This window comes from Terrapene carolina, unplaced genomic scaffold (assembly GCF_002925995.2).
Source record: "Terrapene carolina triunguis isolate 2854851 unplaced genomic scaffold, T_m_triunguis-2.0 Scaffold42, whole genome shotgun sequence".
In the NCBI taxonomy this organism is placed as follows: domain Eukaryota; kingdom Metazoa; phylum Chordata; order Testudines; family Emydidae; genus Terrapene; species Terrapene triunguis.
Genome location: NW_020664393.1, coordinates 15523937 through 15540980, shown reverse-complemented (window position 1 = coordinate 15540980; position 17044 = coordinate 15523937).

Sequence of the window (17044 nt, the reverse complement as noted above, 5' to 3'; positions counted from 1 at the left end):
AGGCTCTGGGAGGGAGTTTGGGTGCAGGTTGGGGCTCTGGGATGGGGCAGAGTTTTCAGGTGCAGGAGGGGCTGCAGGCTCTAGGAGGAAGTTTGGGTGCAGGAGGGGGCTGTGGGCTGGGGCAGAGTGTTGGAGTACAGGAGGGGATGCGGGGTGCTGGCTCTGGGAGGGTCATCAGGGCTGTGGCAGAGCATTGGGGTGCAGCAGGGGGTGTGGGCTCTAGGAGGGAGTTTGGGTGCAGGAGGGGGCTTTGGGCTGGGGCATAGTGTTGGGGTACCAGAGGGGGTATGGGGTGATGGCTCTTGGAGGAGGGTCAGGGCTGGGACAGGGCATTGGGGTGCAGGAGGAGGTACAGGGTGCTGGCTCTGAGAGGGAGTCAGGGCTGGGGTAAGGGCTTGGGGTGCAGGAGGGGGTTTGGGGTGCAAGTGGGGCTATGGGATGCTGGCTCTGGGAGGGGGCACAGTGTTATTTATTCTACTGTGTAGTAGAAAATAGTATGTTTTGCTGTAGTGGCAATGCATTTCCACTTGTTCTCATGTTCAAGCTAAATACAGCAGCTTTGACCCAAATTAAAACTGCTCTGCTCCTCTCTGAACAGATGGAAACCCTGTTGTATATCACCTTGTTGTGAAAAGGAGTTCTCCAGTTGAACAACCACCTGATTAACTTTGCAATCTAAAGAATGTGAAAACCCAGTTAGATAGCTTATTTCCTGTAGCAAAGATGCTACTCTTCATTTCTGCCTGTTGTCTAGTTTTCAGCGATCTTCTAGATTTTACTGGAAAAGAGAAACAATCTCATATTATATAAAATAAGTAAAATTTGCTCATCTTCCATAAATGAGCTTCAATGGAGAATGCCCATGTCTTTCTCAATACTTAAATAACTCTGATTATATGTTAAAGGTTCATAAATTCATAGAATTTAGCTCCAGAAGGAACCATTAGATCATTTAGTCTCACCTCCTGTATATATGTCAATGTTACTAAAAACCTACTGTTAATAAAAGGTAAAACAAGAATTTTATTTATCCATTTTGACAGGTGTCTGCTGGAGTAGAATGTAGCACCATTGTTTTACTATTGGAAATCTGAGGTGACATACACCCCACTGAAGTCCATGAGAAAGTTCCCATAGATTTCAGTGGGACCAGAATTTCATCCCTGTGGTGGGGGTCTCATAGACTTTGGCAGATCCATAGGTCAAGTGAGGGCATATGATGCAGCACAGGAAATGCATTCTCCCCCACCAACATAGTATATTGTACAGGTCTGAAATGAAAAGGTTATTGCTTCGTAACCCATTGCATGTTTCTCTATTGTTCCTTCTTCTAAGTTCTATAAGCTAAATTTTCAAAGAGACACATCTGTATTGCCTGCCTACTACTGGCAATTGTCTGTGTAACTGGGAGCAAAAAAAGGGGTAGGTGGGTCTATGAGTGAGGCTAGCTAGGCATGCAAGCACACATTCACTGTGCTTGTAATTGGATACATAAATTTAGGTGAACTAGTTACGTGTGTACTGCATGCATAATACTGATGTTTAAAAGCCCCATGTTTGCTTTTTCTCTATTTCCTAGGGCTGAAATCACTGGGGAATGTGACATTTTTAAACTCCTTTTAGTAAAGATTTATAAAGTTAAAATGATCCCCCAGACCTCCACAAAAAACTGTTACCAAATAGATGACCTCCTTTCTTCCCCAAAACGTTAAAAAAGGGGTGGGGCAAAACTCGTGTGACAAGGTACAATAGTATATAGATGAATTACACTGGGGGCTCAAAGCTTATTTTTTAGTGTGGCCTGCCTTCTCTGTCAACGCTAGACCGAGACTCACTGGGCTTGGACTGGCTGCCCACATAGCCAAAAGCAATTCTCCTCATCATCCCATTCAAAGTCAATTCTTCTGATAATTCTCAACCATCCACATAATTTCCTTCACTCCCATGGACAAATCAAACTGAAACTACCCATATACATTCAGTTTCAGTTTCTCATTACTCCAACATACCTAATCAGCCTCCCGAAGTCACAATCAATTTCCTCCCACTAACTCAGTTCTACATACTGTCCCACTATCACAGTCAGTCCACCCCATAATCCATTCTTTGCAAATCAGTTTCTTTCATCCTGGGGAAATCAAAATGAGTACTCCTCTGACCATGATCTGCTCCACAAACACCCCCTCAAAACTCTATTCTGTTCTAGCTCTTGCCCTTTCAGACATGCCCCTGGTCTCATCCTGCCTACAGTTTCCTGCTCTAGCCTCCTATTTCCTTCCCTCTTCTCCCTCATTCATCTACCCCTTTCTCCTCTTAAAATTCTACCCTCCTCCAAACCCACCACTGCTGCTTCTCCTCACCTCCCTCCAAATCAGGTCCCCTGCCCTTTGGTGCTCTTTCTCCTGACCCCTACCTTCCAATCAGGTTTTCTTCCACTCTCACGTTCCGTCAGTTCCACCAGATCAAATCACAATCCACCTGTATGCCTTCTCCTATCCCTGACTGCTGTCAATGGTGATAACTGGTCCTGGGCCAGCATCGGTGGGTTCCATAGTGGTGGTGGTGGTTGTGGGAGTAAATCCTAATGCAGTTGTGGTGGGTGTAGATCTAAGTGCAGTTGTGGTCCACTGGTGGCTGGTCCAGCTCCTGGTGTGATGGCTGCAGGTCCGGCTCCTTATGGCTTCTTCATCTCGCTCTGGTAATATTTCTTGGTTGGAGAGGAAAAGGCAAAACATTTAATGGAGTAGCCTCATCAATGTACACCATTGTGTGCTGAACCTGCACACACGAGGGCAGAACCAACAACATCAGTTGGCTGCCTGGTTCTCTATGGACCAGTGGGAAGGGCTCCACATATCTCAGTTTGGACAGCTTTGATCTACATCAGTGGTTCTCAAACTTCATTGATTCATGTCCCAATGTCTTAAAAAATTGTTGTGAAGTTAACTGATGGACCATCAAGCTCACCCACTACTAATTGTACATGTACCACAGTTTGTCAACCCCTGAATCTAATCTAATATACCAAACAGACTTAGAGCCATATGATCCGTTTTATAGTGAAAAGGAGCAGAAAGTGCTAAGACCCCCCAACTGAGCTTTCTACATTGATCCATATCCTGCCACCCAGTTGTAGTAGTAACAGACTCTGAACAAAGACAAACACCTGTTAAAGAGATAAAAATAAACAGGTGGATTCTATGTTGGGAAATGTAGTATACGGTTCCACTGCAAACATTGCTCAGGGGCCAAGGCATGTGGAAATTTTTCTACATCTCTTACAGTCTGATATGAAGCCCAGATGCCCTCACCATTTGCAGTTTACCTTATACACATCCATGGAAACAGTTGTATTTTGCCACATTGAAGAGAAGGATTTTTGTTGATAGTAAATTATTACTGCTCAAGTAGCAATAGTTTACTGTCAGTTTTCTGTAGTAACTTAGATTGATTATCCGGACAGGACACACAGTAATTTTGACTTTACCCTGTTTCTGCCCACGTTTCTCCAGATCACACCTGCTTGGAAGCTGCAGCTATTTTTCACATCTCTTTTTGTGCTGTAAGTTTTATGGCAGCATGCAAAGTAGGAGGTCTTAGTATGGCAGGTTTTGTAACAAGGTTTCAGCATGCAAGCCATGGGAGCCATATGGCCCGTAGTTACAATAACTATACAACAGGACCTAATCTTCTTGCACTCTAGTAAATGGGAGTTTTGCCATTGATTTAAATGGGATCAGGATCAGCTCCCTTAGCCATGTATATGAATCATTTACAAATCCTTAGTCAGATCACAAAAATTGCATTCTTAGAGAGACATAGCTACATAAAATTACATCTCACAGTATAAGAAGATACGAAAAAGGATGATAAATCTTCCTAAATACATCCCATTGATTCTATGTTTTTAAACTATATAAGGGAGAAAAGAGAAGGCACTTTACTACCCTGTTATAGGATATAGGAGACAAAGGATTCATTTTAAAACTCTTTCAGAAGAGTAGGTATTTCCAAGATACAGTTTTGACAAACTATAATTAATATCCATGAAAAGCTAAATGGAGAGCAGGAGAAAAATAATTGTTACTCTTTTAAGGTAATTAACACTTTTGTCCTGGCATCTGTAAAAATAGGTTTTTGCCTGCTACTGACTTTATTGGTTTATAACAGCCATTGTTAGTTGTAATAAAAGAGTGGGAAAAAGCACTAGAAGCTATTTGCATTGCGAAAGTGAAGACAGATAAGAGGGGACATGTATATTAAGGAGCAAAGGAGCACTGATCCATATACCATTTCAAGCATAAAGCTTTTCTGTGGGTTTTTGAAAATCTCTTCAAACTCTTTATTTTGTATTACTCTAGTGCCCAAATCCTGAGCCTAGCACACAGCTCACATAACCAGTCTTGACAGCGGGCAGATGCATGGAGGCTAGGAAAGGAATTCTCCCTCACTTTATTTTCAGATCATGGAGTGGCTGCAGAGAAAGTTACGTTACCCACCCTCCCGCAGGGGAAGGCATTACCTGTGCTCTCTGAAGTGCCACCTTTTAGTAAATGTAAAAAATAACAGTAGTGACATACTGCAAAATTATAAATATATCATAAAACAGATTATTTTATAACAAAATTCTAACATTTATAGACTACAACTATGATTTAAAAAAACCCTGAGATCAATACTGCTTTTACACTTTTCTATTACACAATGGTTAGCAGCCTACTATAAACTCAACAGTCCACCTTTTTATATCCTAAACAGCTGAATCCAATGGTACATTACTTTAATCCACCAATGGTAGAGAAGCTAGCATTATTCCCAAAACTGAGCAAAACATCATATTTAGAAAAAAAGTTGCTTATGTTTCTTTCAGACTTCCTACTTCAAGAAACTCCAGCAAAACTCCACCCCTCACATAACAGGTGTGTCTTTATCCCATATACAGTCTTTACCCCATATACATTTAGCCCTGCCTTCTTCAGGCATCTGGGCAAAGAGATAGACATTGCAGTGTGTTCTGGAATCTCAGCTGATCTGTGACCAAGCTGTGCTGTACAGCTAAGTTCCTCACAAAGAATGTACTCGCCTCTCTCTTATGTTAAGGGGACTCCAAACTCGGGTGCCTCTGCAGACTACAATTGCAGCAATATGGCATGGGGAGAAAGAAAGTCTTTCAAGTAGGCTGGTCCTAAACTATTTAGGGTTTTATATGTCAAAACACCTTATATTCCAGCTAACAGATGGCCAGTACAGATGAAATCAAGTTCCATGTATTGGTCCTTATCTTCAAGGCACTTGCTTAGTGGCCTGGTCCCACGATATCTAAAAGATCACCTAAAGCTCCAGGATGAAGATCGTGATTGACAACTTCAGTCCTCTGGCACAATGGAACTCTCTACATAAAGGGTAAAGCTCATCTGTGTAGGAGACAGAACTTTCTTGGAGACTTGCCCAAGACAGTGGAATGAAATCCCCCAGGAACTAAGGACCAACACAAAAATCACCAGCTTCCTTTCTAAGTGAAGGTCCACTTGTTTGACCTTACCTTCTCTAACATAAACATATATCAACATGTGTGTGTATGTGTGAATATATATACAATTCCAAAACAAAACACTCCATCTCACACACTTCTCCCCCAGACAAGAGGAGAGTGAACAAACAACACATAACAGATGTGCAGTCATGTTGCTTAACTACTGGAAGGTGCTTAGATACTAAGATGACAAGTGCAGTAGAAGAACCTATATAAAATAGAATGGAATAGATGCACTGCTTACTAAGTGAGCTGCCACATTCCTCACCATCTTCGGTGTCTGGATGGTTTTAAGGTGTAGCCCGTGTAGAGAGCATTGCAGTAATCAGCCTTAAGGTGACAAAGACATGAATAGTGGTATCAAGGTCTATGCCAGTCATCTCCTCAGGCACAGATAAAAACAGTTTTCCTGGTCACTGCTTCTATATGATACTTTAGTAGCTGTTGGGGGTTTAACTGTACCTCTAGACTGAAAACTCAATTAACAAATGGTAGACATTCATCCAGAACAAGGGGGGTGGGATGTCATCCTCACCATATTATCCGTCTGTTTCCCCTAACCAATCAGTCTTATCTGAATTTAGTCATACCACATATGATCACACTGCTAGATGGTCCAGTGCTTGGACAGCATTAGCTTATGGATGAGAAACAGCTGGTTGAAGCTGAAGCTGAGCAAGTGGGAAGATATACTGGTGAGACTGAAAGCTCTTGAAAGAGCTCACAGTCTTCTTTGGTTGAAAGTACACACACTCACAATTGGTCAGTTCAGTTCATAATTTAGAAGTGCTCCTAGACTCCCCACAGCTGCATCCCCGAGTAACATTTTCTACCATCTCCAGTTTGGTAGGAGACTCCTTCCCCTACTGGTAGATGATGATCTGACCTCAGTTATACATGCTTTTTTGTCACCTCCTGTCTGGCTACAGCAATGATATTCCTTCAGTGCTTCAGATAAGCCTTCAGTGCTTAGGAAACTCCAGCTAGTACAGAATGGTGCAGCAGGTCTCCTCAGCAACATGGACTACCATGAGCACATCTGTTCTCCAGTTACTATGCTGGCTTCCAACAGAATATTCATTAAAATCATAGACATGTAGGGCTGGAAGGGACCTTGCGAGGTCATCAAGTCCAGCCTCTTGCACTAAGGCAGGACCAAGTAAACCTAGACCTCACTGACAGGTGTTTGTCCAACTGTTCTTAAAAATCTCTAATGATGGGGTTTCCAGAATCTTCGTTGAAAGATTATTCAGGACCTTAAATACTCTTATAGCCAGGAAGTTTTTCCCACTATCAAATCTGAATTTCCCTTGCTGAAAATTAAGCCCTACCCATAGTGGACATGGAGAACAATTGATCACCATCCTCTTTGTAATAACTCTTAACATATTTGAAGACTGTTGTCAGGTCCCTTCTCAGTCTTCTTCTCTCAACACTAAACATGCCCAGTCTTTATAACATTTCTTCATAGGTCAGGTTTCCTAAACATTTTATTATTTTTGTTGCTGTCCTCTGGACTCTCTCTCATTTGTCCACATCTTTCCTAAAGTATGGCGCCCAGAATTGGACACAGTACTCCAGCTGAGGCCTCACCAGTGCTGAGTAGAGTAGGACAGTTACCTCCCAGGTCTTGCATAGAATACACCGGTTAATCCAGTTTAGAATGATATTAGCCTTTCACATTGTTGACTCATATTCAATTTGTGGTCTACTATAACCCCCAGATCCTTTTCTTCCACATTGCCACCAAGCCAGTTATTCCCTATTTCGTAGTTGTGCATTTGATTCCCTGTTTTGTAGCTGGCTTTTGTAGGTGACAAATCTGAGGAATTGTCACAGACTGAGGTGTCACTAGAGGAGGTTTTGGAATTAGTTTTTAAGGTCAGGCTTGACAAAGCCCTGGCTGGGATGATTTAGTTGGAAATTGGTCCTGCTTTGAGCAGGGGGTTGGACTAGATGACCTCCTGAGGTCCCTTCCAACCCTGATATTCTATGATTCTATGAATTAATTGATAAACTTAACAGTAACAAGTCACCGGGACCAGATGGCATTCACTCAAGAGTTCTGAAAGAACTCAAATGTGAAATTGCAGAACTACTAACTGTGGTTTGTAACCTGTCCTTTAAATCGGCTTCTGTACCCAATGACTGGAAGATAGCTAATGTAACGCCAATATTTAAAAAGGGCTCGAGAGGTGATCCCAGCAATTACAGATCGGTAAATCTAACGTCAGTACCGGGCAAATTAGTTGAAACAATCGTAAAGAATAAAATTGTCAGACACAAAGAAGAACATAAATTGTTGGGCAAAAGTCAACATGGTTTCTGTAAAGGGAAATCATGTCTTACTAATCTATTAGAATTCTTTGAAGGGGTCAGCAAACATTTGGACAAGGGGGATCCAGTGGACATAGTGTACTTAGATTTCCAGAAAGCCTTTGACAAAGTCCCTTACCAAAGGCTCTTACATAAATTAAGCTGTCATGGGATAAGAGGGAAGATCCTTTCATGGATTGAGAACTGGTTAAAATACAGGGAACAAAGGGTAGGAATAAATGGTAAATTTTGAGAAAGGAGAGGGGTAACTAGTGGTGTTCCCAAGGGTCAGTCCTAGGACCAATTCTATTCAACTTATTCATAAATGATCTGGAGAAAGAGGTAAAGAGTGAGTTGGCAAAGTTTGCAGATGATACTAAAGTGCTCAAGATAGTTAAGACCAAAGCAGACTGTGAAGAACTTCAAAAAGATCTCACAAAACTAAGTGATTGGGCAACAAAATGGCAAATGAAATTTAATGTGGATAAATAAAAACTAATGCACACTGGGAAAAATAACCCCAACTATACATACAATATGATGGGGGCTAATTTAGCTACAACTAATCAGGAAAAGATGTTGGAGTCATCATGGATAGTTCTCTGAAGACATCCATGCAGTGTGCAGCGGCAGTCCAAAAAGCAAACAGGATGTTAGGAATCATTAAAAAGGGGGACAGAGAATAAGACAGAGAATATCTTATTGCCCTTATATAAATACATGGTACGCCCACATCTTGAATACTGCATACAGATGTGGTCTCCTCATCTCAAAAAAGATATACTGGCATTAGAAAAGATTCAGAGAAGGGAAACTAAAATGATTAGGGGGTAAGAACGGGTCCCATATGAGGAGAGATTAAAGAGCCTAGGACTTTTCAGCTTGGAAAAGAGGAGACTAAGGGGGGATATGATAGAGGTATATAAAATCATGAGTGGTGTGGAGAAAGTGAATAAGGAAAAGTTATTTACTTGTTCCCATAATATAAAAACTAGGGGCCACCAAATGAAATTAATGGGCAGCAGGTTTAAAACAAATAAAAGGAAGTTCTTCTTCACCCAGCGCACAGTAAACTTGTAGAACTCCTTGCCTGGGGAGGTTGTGAATGCTAGGACTATAACAGGGTTTAAAAGAGAACTGGATAAATACATGGAGGTTAAGGCCATTAATGGCTATTAGCCATGATGGGTAAGGAATGGTGTCCCTAGCCTCTGTTTGTCAGAGAGTGGTGATGGATGGCAGGAGAGAGATCACTTGATCACTCCCTCTGGGGCACCTGGCATTGGCCACTGTCGGTAGACAGGATACTGGGCTGGATGGACCTTTGGTCTAACCCAGTATGGCCATTCTTATGATTTTTCCTTTGTAAGTGAAGTACTTTGCATTTGTATTTATTGAATTTCATCTTGTTGATATCAGACCATTTCTTCAATTTGTCAAGGTCATTTTGAATTCTAATCCTGTCCTCCAAAATGATTGCAACACCTCCCAGCTTGGTGTCATCCACAAATTTTGTAAGCATACTCTTCACTGCATTATCCAAATCATTAATGAAAATATTAAATAGCATTGGACCAGGACTGACCCCTGCAGGATCCCACTAGATACGCCCTCCCAAATTGACAGTGTATCATTGATAACTACTCTTTGAGTATGGTCTTTCAACCTGCTGTCCAACCACATTATAGTAATTTCATCTAGACTACATTTCCCTAATTTGCTTATGAGACTGCCATGTGGGCTGACTGATCTGTAATTCCCTGGGTCCCTTTGTTCCCTTTTTAAAAAAATAGGTCCTATATTTGCCATTCTCTAGTCCTCTCGGACCTCTCCTATCCTCAATGAGTTTTCAAAGATAAATGCTTCAGCTAGTTTCTTAAGGACCTTAGGGTGAATTTCATCAGGCCCTGCCAACTTGAATATATCTAACTTACCTAAATATTCTCTCGTCTATTATTTCTCTATTTTGGTTTGTGTTCCTTCTCCCTTGTTGTTAGTATTAATTGTGTTAAATATCTGCTCACTCAACTTTTTTAGTGAAGACTGGTGCAAGATTGAGTCAAGTTCAAGATCTCCTTATCTTCAAAATGCTTAGTGGTCTGAGTCCAGGATATCTAAAAATCTCCTAAAGCTCAGGGATGGGGTTCATGGTCAACAACTTTGCTCCTCAGGCAGAATAGAACTTTCTGTCTTAAGGGTAAAGATTGTTTGTGGAAGAGATGGAACTTTTTCAATGGCCAGTCCTGAGCTCCCACAGGAACTAAGGACCATCACAAAACTTGCCGCCTCCTGCTCCATGTGCAAGGATCACTTTTTCTACCTGACTTCTCTAAAATAAACACATTGGAATATGTATATATTAAAAACAAAAGAAGAAACCTATTGAAACAAAACACTACACAACATACTCCATTCTCTGTTTGGGGAAAGGATAAGACAAAGAATGAACCACACATGCCAGATGTTAATCATGTTGTTTAATGCTACTAGAAGGAATTCATATACTGTGGTGATCAGAGCACTATAAAAACCTATATGGATTACAACATAATAGATCGGACTTCATCAGAAAGTGTGTGTGTGTGGGGGGGGGGGGAAATAGTTTATCTAGTTCCATTCCTGCCAGTGCAGGATTGGTCACAAAATAAAACCTGCAGCCTACACAGGAACAAAGGGTGAAATCCCAGCTTCCTTTTAAGTCACTGGTAAAACTCCCATTGACTTCAGTGGGGCAAAGATTTAACCCAGAGAGCTTGAACACAGTGGAACAGATGGATTTGATGCCCCACTTTACAAAGCAAAAATCCAGATCCCAAACAGATAAATGGCAATGCCTTCCAGTCCTACCTCTCACCAGTGTCTCATGAAGTACAATGTCACACATTTGAGACCTAATTTTACCTCTGTTCTGAAGAAAGCTGCTGTTATCTCGCTTTTTATTTGTCTAACTTATTTATATCAGAAGTGCAAAATCCTAAAAGTGAAGTGCTGTAGAAAACTTTATAGATGCTCAACGGAAGAATCTCACACCTCTCCAAACTCCCTACTCTGTTATTTTGTTGTTGTTGCCTGTCTCCTTTCACATCTGTAGCATGCATTTAAAAAACCTGTGGTGCACATTTTGGTGGAGCTCTATACGTAATGAATTAACTAGATTCTCATGGAGAAAAATGGGGTGCACAATCTACCATCTCTTTTTTTCCTACAAGTGAATGCCTCAGGCTTTAATCCTGTGCTTGATTTTCTTTTAAAACTATATAATATATATCAAATTTCTTCCTCCCTTTAGTCTTGTCTTTTTCCTGTGACTGGAATCAGTTGGCTTGAGCTTTGTATGACTCAGAAACTGCCCATGTTATCAGGGCACCCTCAGGTTCATCTGTTAGATGAAATGTCTGAGAATGAATGAATTAAACAAAAGGATATGTGATTATTTGTGTTTAACTTTATTCGAAACCAGTCCGGAAAAGGGTTAGAATAATAACCAATTATTGTGGGAGGTGAGGCTTGTCTCAAATATTTATCATTCTGAAAAAGATTAATCAGTAATTTTTCTCTTCCTGGACTGGAATTCTCTGATCTTCCTTTCTTTTTTCATCTTCCTTCTAGTGTGTTGATGACATGGTTCTAAGCTGAGGCTTTGAGTTTTAATAGTTGCCTAACTTTATAAAACTTTATTCACTGATTCTGCCAACCCATCTCTGAGTTTCCCACAGACACCAGTATCATCCAGCTTGGGGGACCCAGCACCAGAAACTTACCCAACCACTCTCTTGGAAGCCATCAGGGTCCCTGTATCTCCAAACCCAGTCCTCCTCCATCAGTAGGATATTTTGGTCTTCCCATTTTGGACTCCAGCATTCATGTCAGCCTCTTTCAGCTGCCGCTGCTGCGGAACGGAAGCCTTGGCACCCTGAATGAATATAGGCCACTGTCTCCAACCAGGACAAACCTGTTACCCACATCCCTTCATGGACACACATTCCCCAGCAGACCTGCCTTTACTGCCTTCCATTCTTCACAGAAGACATATTTCTTCAAGCAGGATTTGTCATTTCAGTGTTTGCTATGCCACCTGTTTGTTACCCAGGTTTTCTCTTTGAGCTAGGTTCCCAGTCCTCTTCCAGCTCTCACCACCTCCTCTCTACTCTGTACCTTATCCCCTTCTCAATGTAAAGTTCGCCCATCCCCATTATTCACATTAATCCTAAAACAAAACCATATGTGCTATACCTCTGAGCTAGCCCAATTTTGTATTCATAACCCTATTTCCTACCCCTGTTTTGTATTCCCTCATTTTGTCATATCTCCATTCAGATTGTAATTTCTTCAGGGCAAGAGGCACTGTGTCCTTTTTTTTTACTAGTCTGTGTGGCACATTCTGGGATGTGCTATGAATAATTAATAATAATCATCTGGTACTTGATAAAACAACATGTAATTATTACTCAAGCTGATGGGCTATTGAGATGGCAGTGTAGGATAGGTTTCATTTGTATCAGCTAAAATAAACAGCTGGTATAAAATAAATGAGAATGGGAGAACACATACAGTCATGAATGAATGATATCACCCTAGCAGTTTGTGAAGTCTTATCACCAATATAATTTTGGAGTAGATTTGTGCATTAATTGTTGGAAGGCATCCATTTCTGCTATCAGATTGAAAACTCAAGTTTCCCTCTCTGGTAGCCAACTAGATTTTGGTCTAATAGTTTATTCCCTAGGGATCTGAATTGTTTATTGATTTGTTAAGGAATGCAGTGATCTAAATGAAAAAAAAAATGGAGTGCATGTCATTAAGATCCAATTGGAGGGACATTAACCTACACACTTAATTTTTGTGTAGACACTTAAAATTAGCCCCCTTGTTAAAATTAGATTATCCACCAAAAATAACGTTAAAAGAATGCTGTTTTCATTGCTTAGGATGTTTTACATAATACAAAGAAGAACTAAAGTGCATAACTTTTTTCTTTGCCATTCACATTTAATACCTTATATCCTATTGTAAAATAAAAAATGCAGAAAATATAGAGTGTTTTTAAAACAGCCCAGCACTTGCTTAAAGCCATCAGCAGCACCCTACTCCAAAGAACTCTTGCAGCTGATGTGATTCCACCAGTATAGTGCTTGCTGGCATGTCACATTAGAGTAGAAGCTCTAAGGAGATTAGAATGAGGATGGACATGCAGTACCTAGGAATTAAAAATTAAACAAATGAATGCTCTTTTTAGTCGGGATATTAGGAGAGTTCAGCATATACTGTGCCAGTCAATGGAAGGAATTGTATTTTGTAACTGATTTTCCATTCACCTTTAAAATTAACTTTTCTTTGGCTACAATGGAGTTCTGGTAGCATTATGCTCCGAGTACTTAGGACTGATAGGGGCCTTTTGCATAGCTCTTGAGTGAATTCCTGTAACTAACACTTGGTGCAGCATTGATGCCTTCCAGAATCAACTACATTCAGCATTGTTTTGTTGGGAGAAGGGTTAGCATGGAACAGGACCTAAACAGGGGAAGGAAATAGGCAATAAGTGACCTTCAAGGACACCTTAAAATCCCTCTAATTTGTCTTCCTTTCAAATTGATTTGTTTCACAAATTAATTCATCTTCTGATGTTTTGATGAGTGAATATCATACAATGTTTGTTTTTAAAGAAAAAATAATTGGTGTGTACTATTTGTTTGATTCCATGTGGTATAATGAGATGCATTCCAAGTTAGACAGTTTGATCTGTTTCTGGTGCTATTTCTTAATGCAAGTTAAATACTGTAGTGTACAAGAATAGGGTAGTATCCCTTTAAATAGTTTGTGAGCCCTCTAGTGGTGCTTTCTGTCTTTTATGTTCAGAAGCCAGCAGGACCCAACCAGAGTCACACTGTAAATAGCTAAGCTTTGTGTGTTGTATATATTCAGTAAATGGGCTTATTTGGATATTACCCTGTTCTTATACACTCCAAATACATAGTCATCAGTACAATATGCAGACAGCTAACTGGTTAGAATTAAATTACTTAGTGCTGGTAAACGAAGGCCTTATCACATAGATGTCTTCAACTTCCATCAAAGGCAGGGTCAGGTCCTGGAAGAATTAGGTTTGGGATCAGCTGTGAGGTGCTAAGCTTAAGTCTTTTCTCCTGTATTTCTCTCAAATGCCACTTAGATTAAAGAGCGGACCCTGCACCCATTATTTTAGTAGTGTCCTGCATACCTATTGTGTTGTAAAAATAATAATAAATGGGTTTTTTTTGTTTTTTTTTATAAAGCTGCCTTGAAAAGAATAAAATTATTCTCCCACATCTGAGGTCCCCAATCAAGCCTCACTATAAGCAAAGGGAAGGAACAATAAAAACCAAGACAGTAACAGTCTTAAAAGTTTTCTTCTTCCCTATTCTCTGATATATTTTCATTATCTCTCTCTCTCCCCCATTCCTTCTGGTTTTTCCTACTCTCTCCAGTCTTTTGCCTGTCCCTGTCTTCTTCCATCCTCCCCATCCTCCTGTGCTGTTTTTTCTCTCTCTCTCTGCTTTGCTCATTTTCTCAGTCTCTCTCCAAGGTGCTGATAACTTCTGCGAAAATTTATTGAAAACACAATTGGGCCTTGTCAACCAGTTTTGTTATACAATTGCCAGGGATACGGGGAAAGTACTCCTTTGCATACACAGGAAGATTCACACTTACTTTTTTTTAATATTAATTTCCGGCTTAGTTGAGGCAAACAAAATGAGAGTTAATTGGAAACTTGGTTTCAGAGTAGCAGCCGTGTTAGTCTGTATCCGCAAAAAGAACAGGAGTACTTGTGGCACCTGAGAGACTAACAAATTTATTTGAGCATAAGCTTTCGTGGGCTACATCCCACTTCTTCAGTCCAGCACCAAATTTAAAGCAGTCCTGTGCATGATGTGTTCTAGGCACTCAAGATTCATTTCTCTTCTGTGTTCTGTTTGTAGTAGATTGATTGCATGTTATAGGGTCTCTCCTTGGTTTTAGTAAAGGATAAATCCATTTTACATTCTGTGTGTCATATCTTTTCTTGGACTAACCAAAAAACGGAAGTACAGGAGCTTCCATGAGCCTTAGTTGGTTTTATAGTATTGCATGAGCAGCTTATTAGTGAATACTGAGAAGGGCATTTCATTCTGAATGTTGCTTTTCAGGCATGAATAATTTCAAAATATTTCTTTAGGCTAAGTTGTCTCTTGTTTGGCCTCAGCCTTTTCCTTGGAAATTTTAAATGAAATCTGTTGTTCCATTTTTTGGTTTAAGCAAGTGAAAAAGAATGCTGTTTTTGTGCTTTTTTTTAAATGTCCAGCTTTTTTTTCTACTTAACCCCCCACCCTGATTTTTAAAACTTGAAGCTTAGCCAGTACGTAGTCCTGTCCATTGAATAATACATAGCTAAGTTTAATCATGTTTTGTGAAAGCCTAACGAAATACATGATAAAGATTGTTCACAATGTATTATTTTCCTGACCTTTTACAGGGTACACTGATTTCAGCCTCAGGAACGTACCTGCCTCAGTTAGTCATCTCTCCCCTTCCTAACCTCTTAAATCCCCTTACCTACCTTAAAAATGCCATGAGAGAGAGCCCAGCAAGAATGGTATGATGATTGCATCAGTGCCTGAAGGAAGTGTATGCTTCCTCTGCACTGTGCTGTAATCGTTTGAATGTGTAGTCCCAGGATCCCCCATTCAAAGATGCTTTTATTTGACAAGTTAGATATATTGATCAACAAACTTTCCCCCTTTACCTTTTTAATATCCCAGAACTGATTTCAAAGAATTAAGTAAATGCAGCATATGCAGCATTTAGATTTACAAAAGTCAGAAATTCACTTTTAACAATGCTCAGTGAATAATGCTCCAGATTGTGCCTCCCCATCTCCGCAAGCAGAACATCTTGCATGAAAGAAGGGGGTCAGCCACTTCTATGGCACCATCCTTTCAACCATGGGATCCCCTGAAGAGTTGCTTCAGGGTGGGGACTATATCGAGAAGGGAGCGGAAGAAGGGGTGAGTTGGCAGGGGCCAGGGAGTGGATTTGGATTAGGAGAAGATAATCTGCATTGCACCCCTTCGCTTCCCCTCCCCACGCACCAGTTCTATGCAGATTAATCAGGAAAAGAAATAGACCTCCAGGCTGTATTACCTCTTCTGCAGAACCACTCACTTACACTCAGTATAACTTCTTTTTTGATGCTGTTGACAGCATAAGAACCAGGTTTTGCTGCACTCAAAACGCTTATAATACTATCACAAAAATGTCTTCCACAATGCTCACAAGAAGTGAATCAAAAATGTTCACCATTCTATGCTTTCCCTTTCTTTGTTACGGTATAAATTCAAGCCCTAAAAATCACAAAACCACCAAAACATGTGTACGTCTAGATTGAACATTCACAATCTCTTATTGTTGTATCTGTCACCCCGCGGCCCCCTCCCTTCTGTGTCTCACCTTTACTTGTAAGTTACTTCTCCAGTTTAGACTACAAACTCTTTAGGGCAGGGACTGTTTTTTCTATGTCTGCTGGGAAGCATTTATCATACTTTTTGGCTGGTATAAAATACTAATAAACCCAGCATATTTCTGAATAGAGTTTTATACATAATTTACAGTGAGGTCCCTTAACATCCATTCTGGTGGTTTTGACTTGATTGGATTAATTTTCTATTAGTATCATTACAGTAATGTCTATAAGACCTAATCATGGCCAGGATCCCACTATGCTAGATGCTATACCAACACAGAGCAGGAGATGGTCCCTGCCCCCAAAGAACTTACAATCTAAATAGACAAGACTGACAAAGAATGAGAGGGGAAACAGAGGGGAAATAGTAAATTGACTTGCCCAAGGTCACATAGCAGTTCTGTGGCAAAATCAGGAATAGGAACTCAGGTCTCCAGACTAGTACTCTACCCACTGGATACAACCACCTCTCTCTTTGGCTCTTGGTGTCCTATATGAAAATAAAACAGTTTTAAAAAAATTAAAAATCTCTACTTATCAAAATTTCCCCTCCACTCCTGTAAGTGGAGAGTGGCCTGCCCATGGATTCCAGCTGGAGGAAAGTGTGTGTGGTAAGTGCTGCCTCTGCAGTCTGTTTTCCCTTGTCCCCCCACCCCTTGGGAGTTCTCCCTCTGTAGACAGAGAGAGAGGGGGTTGCCAGCACAGTTGTGTGAATAAGT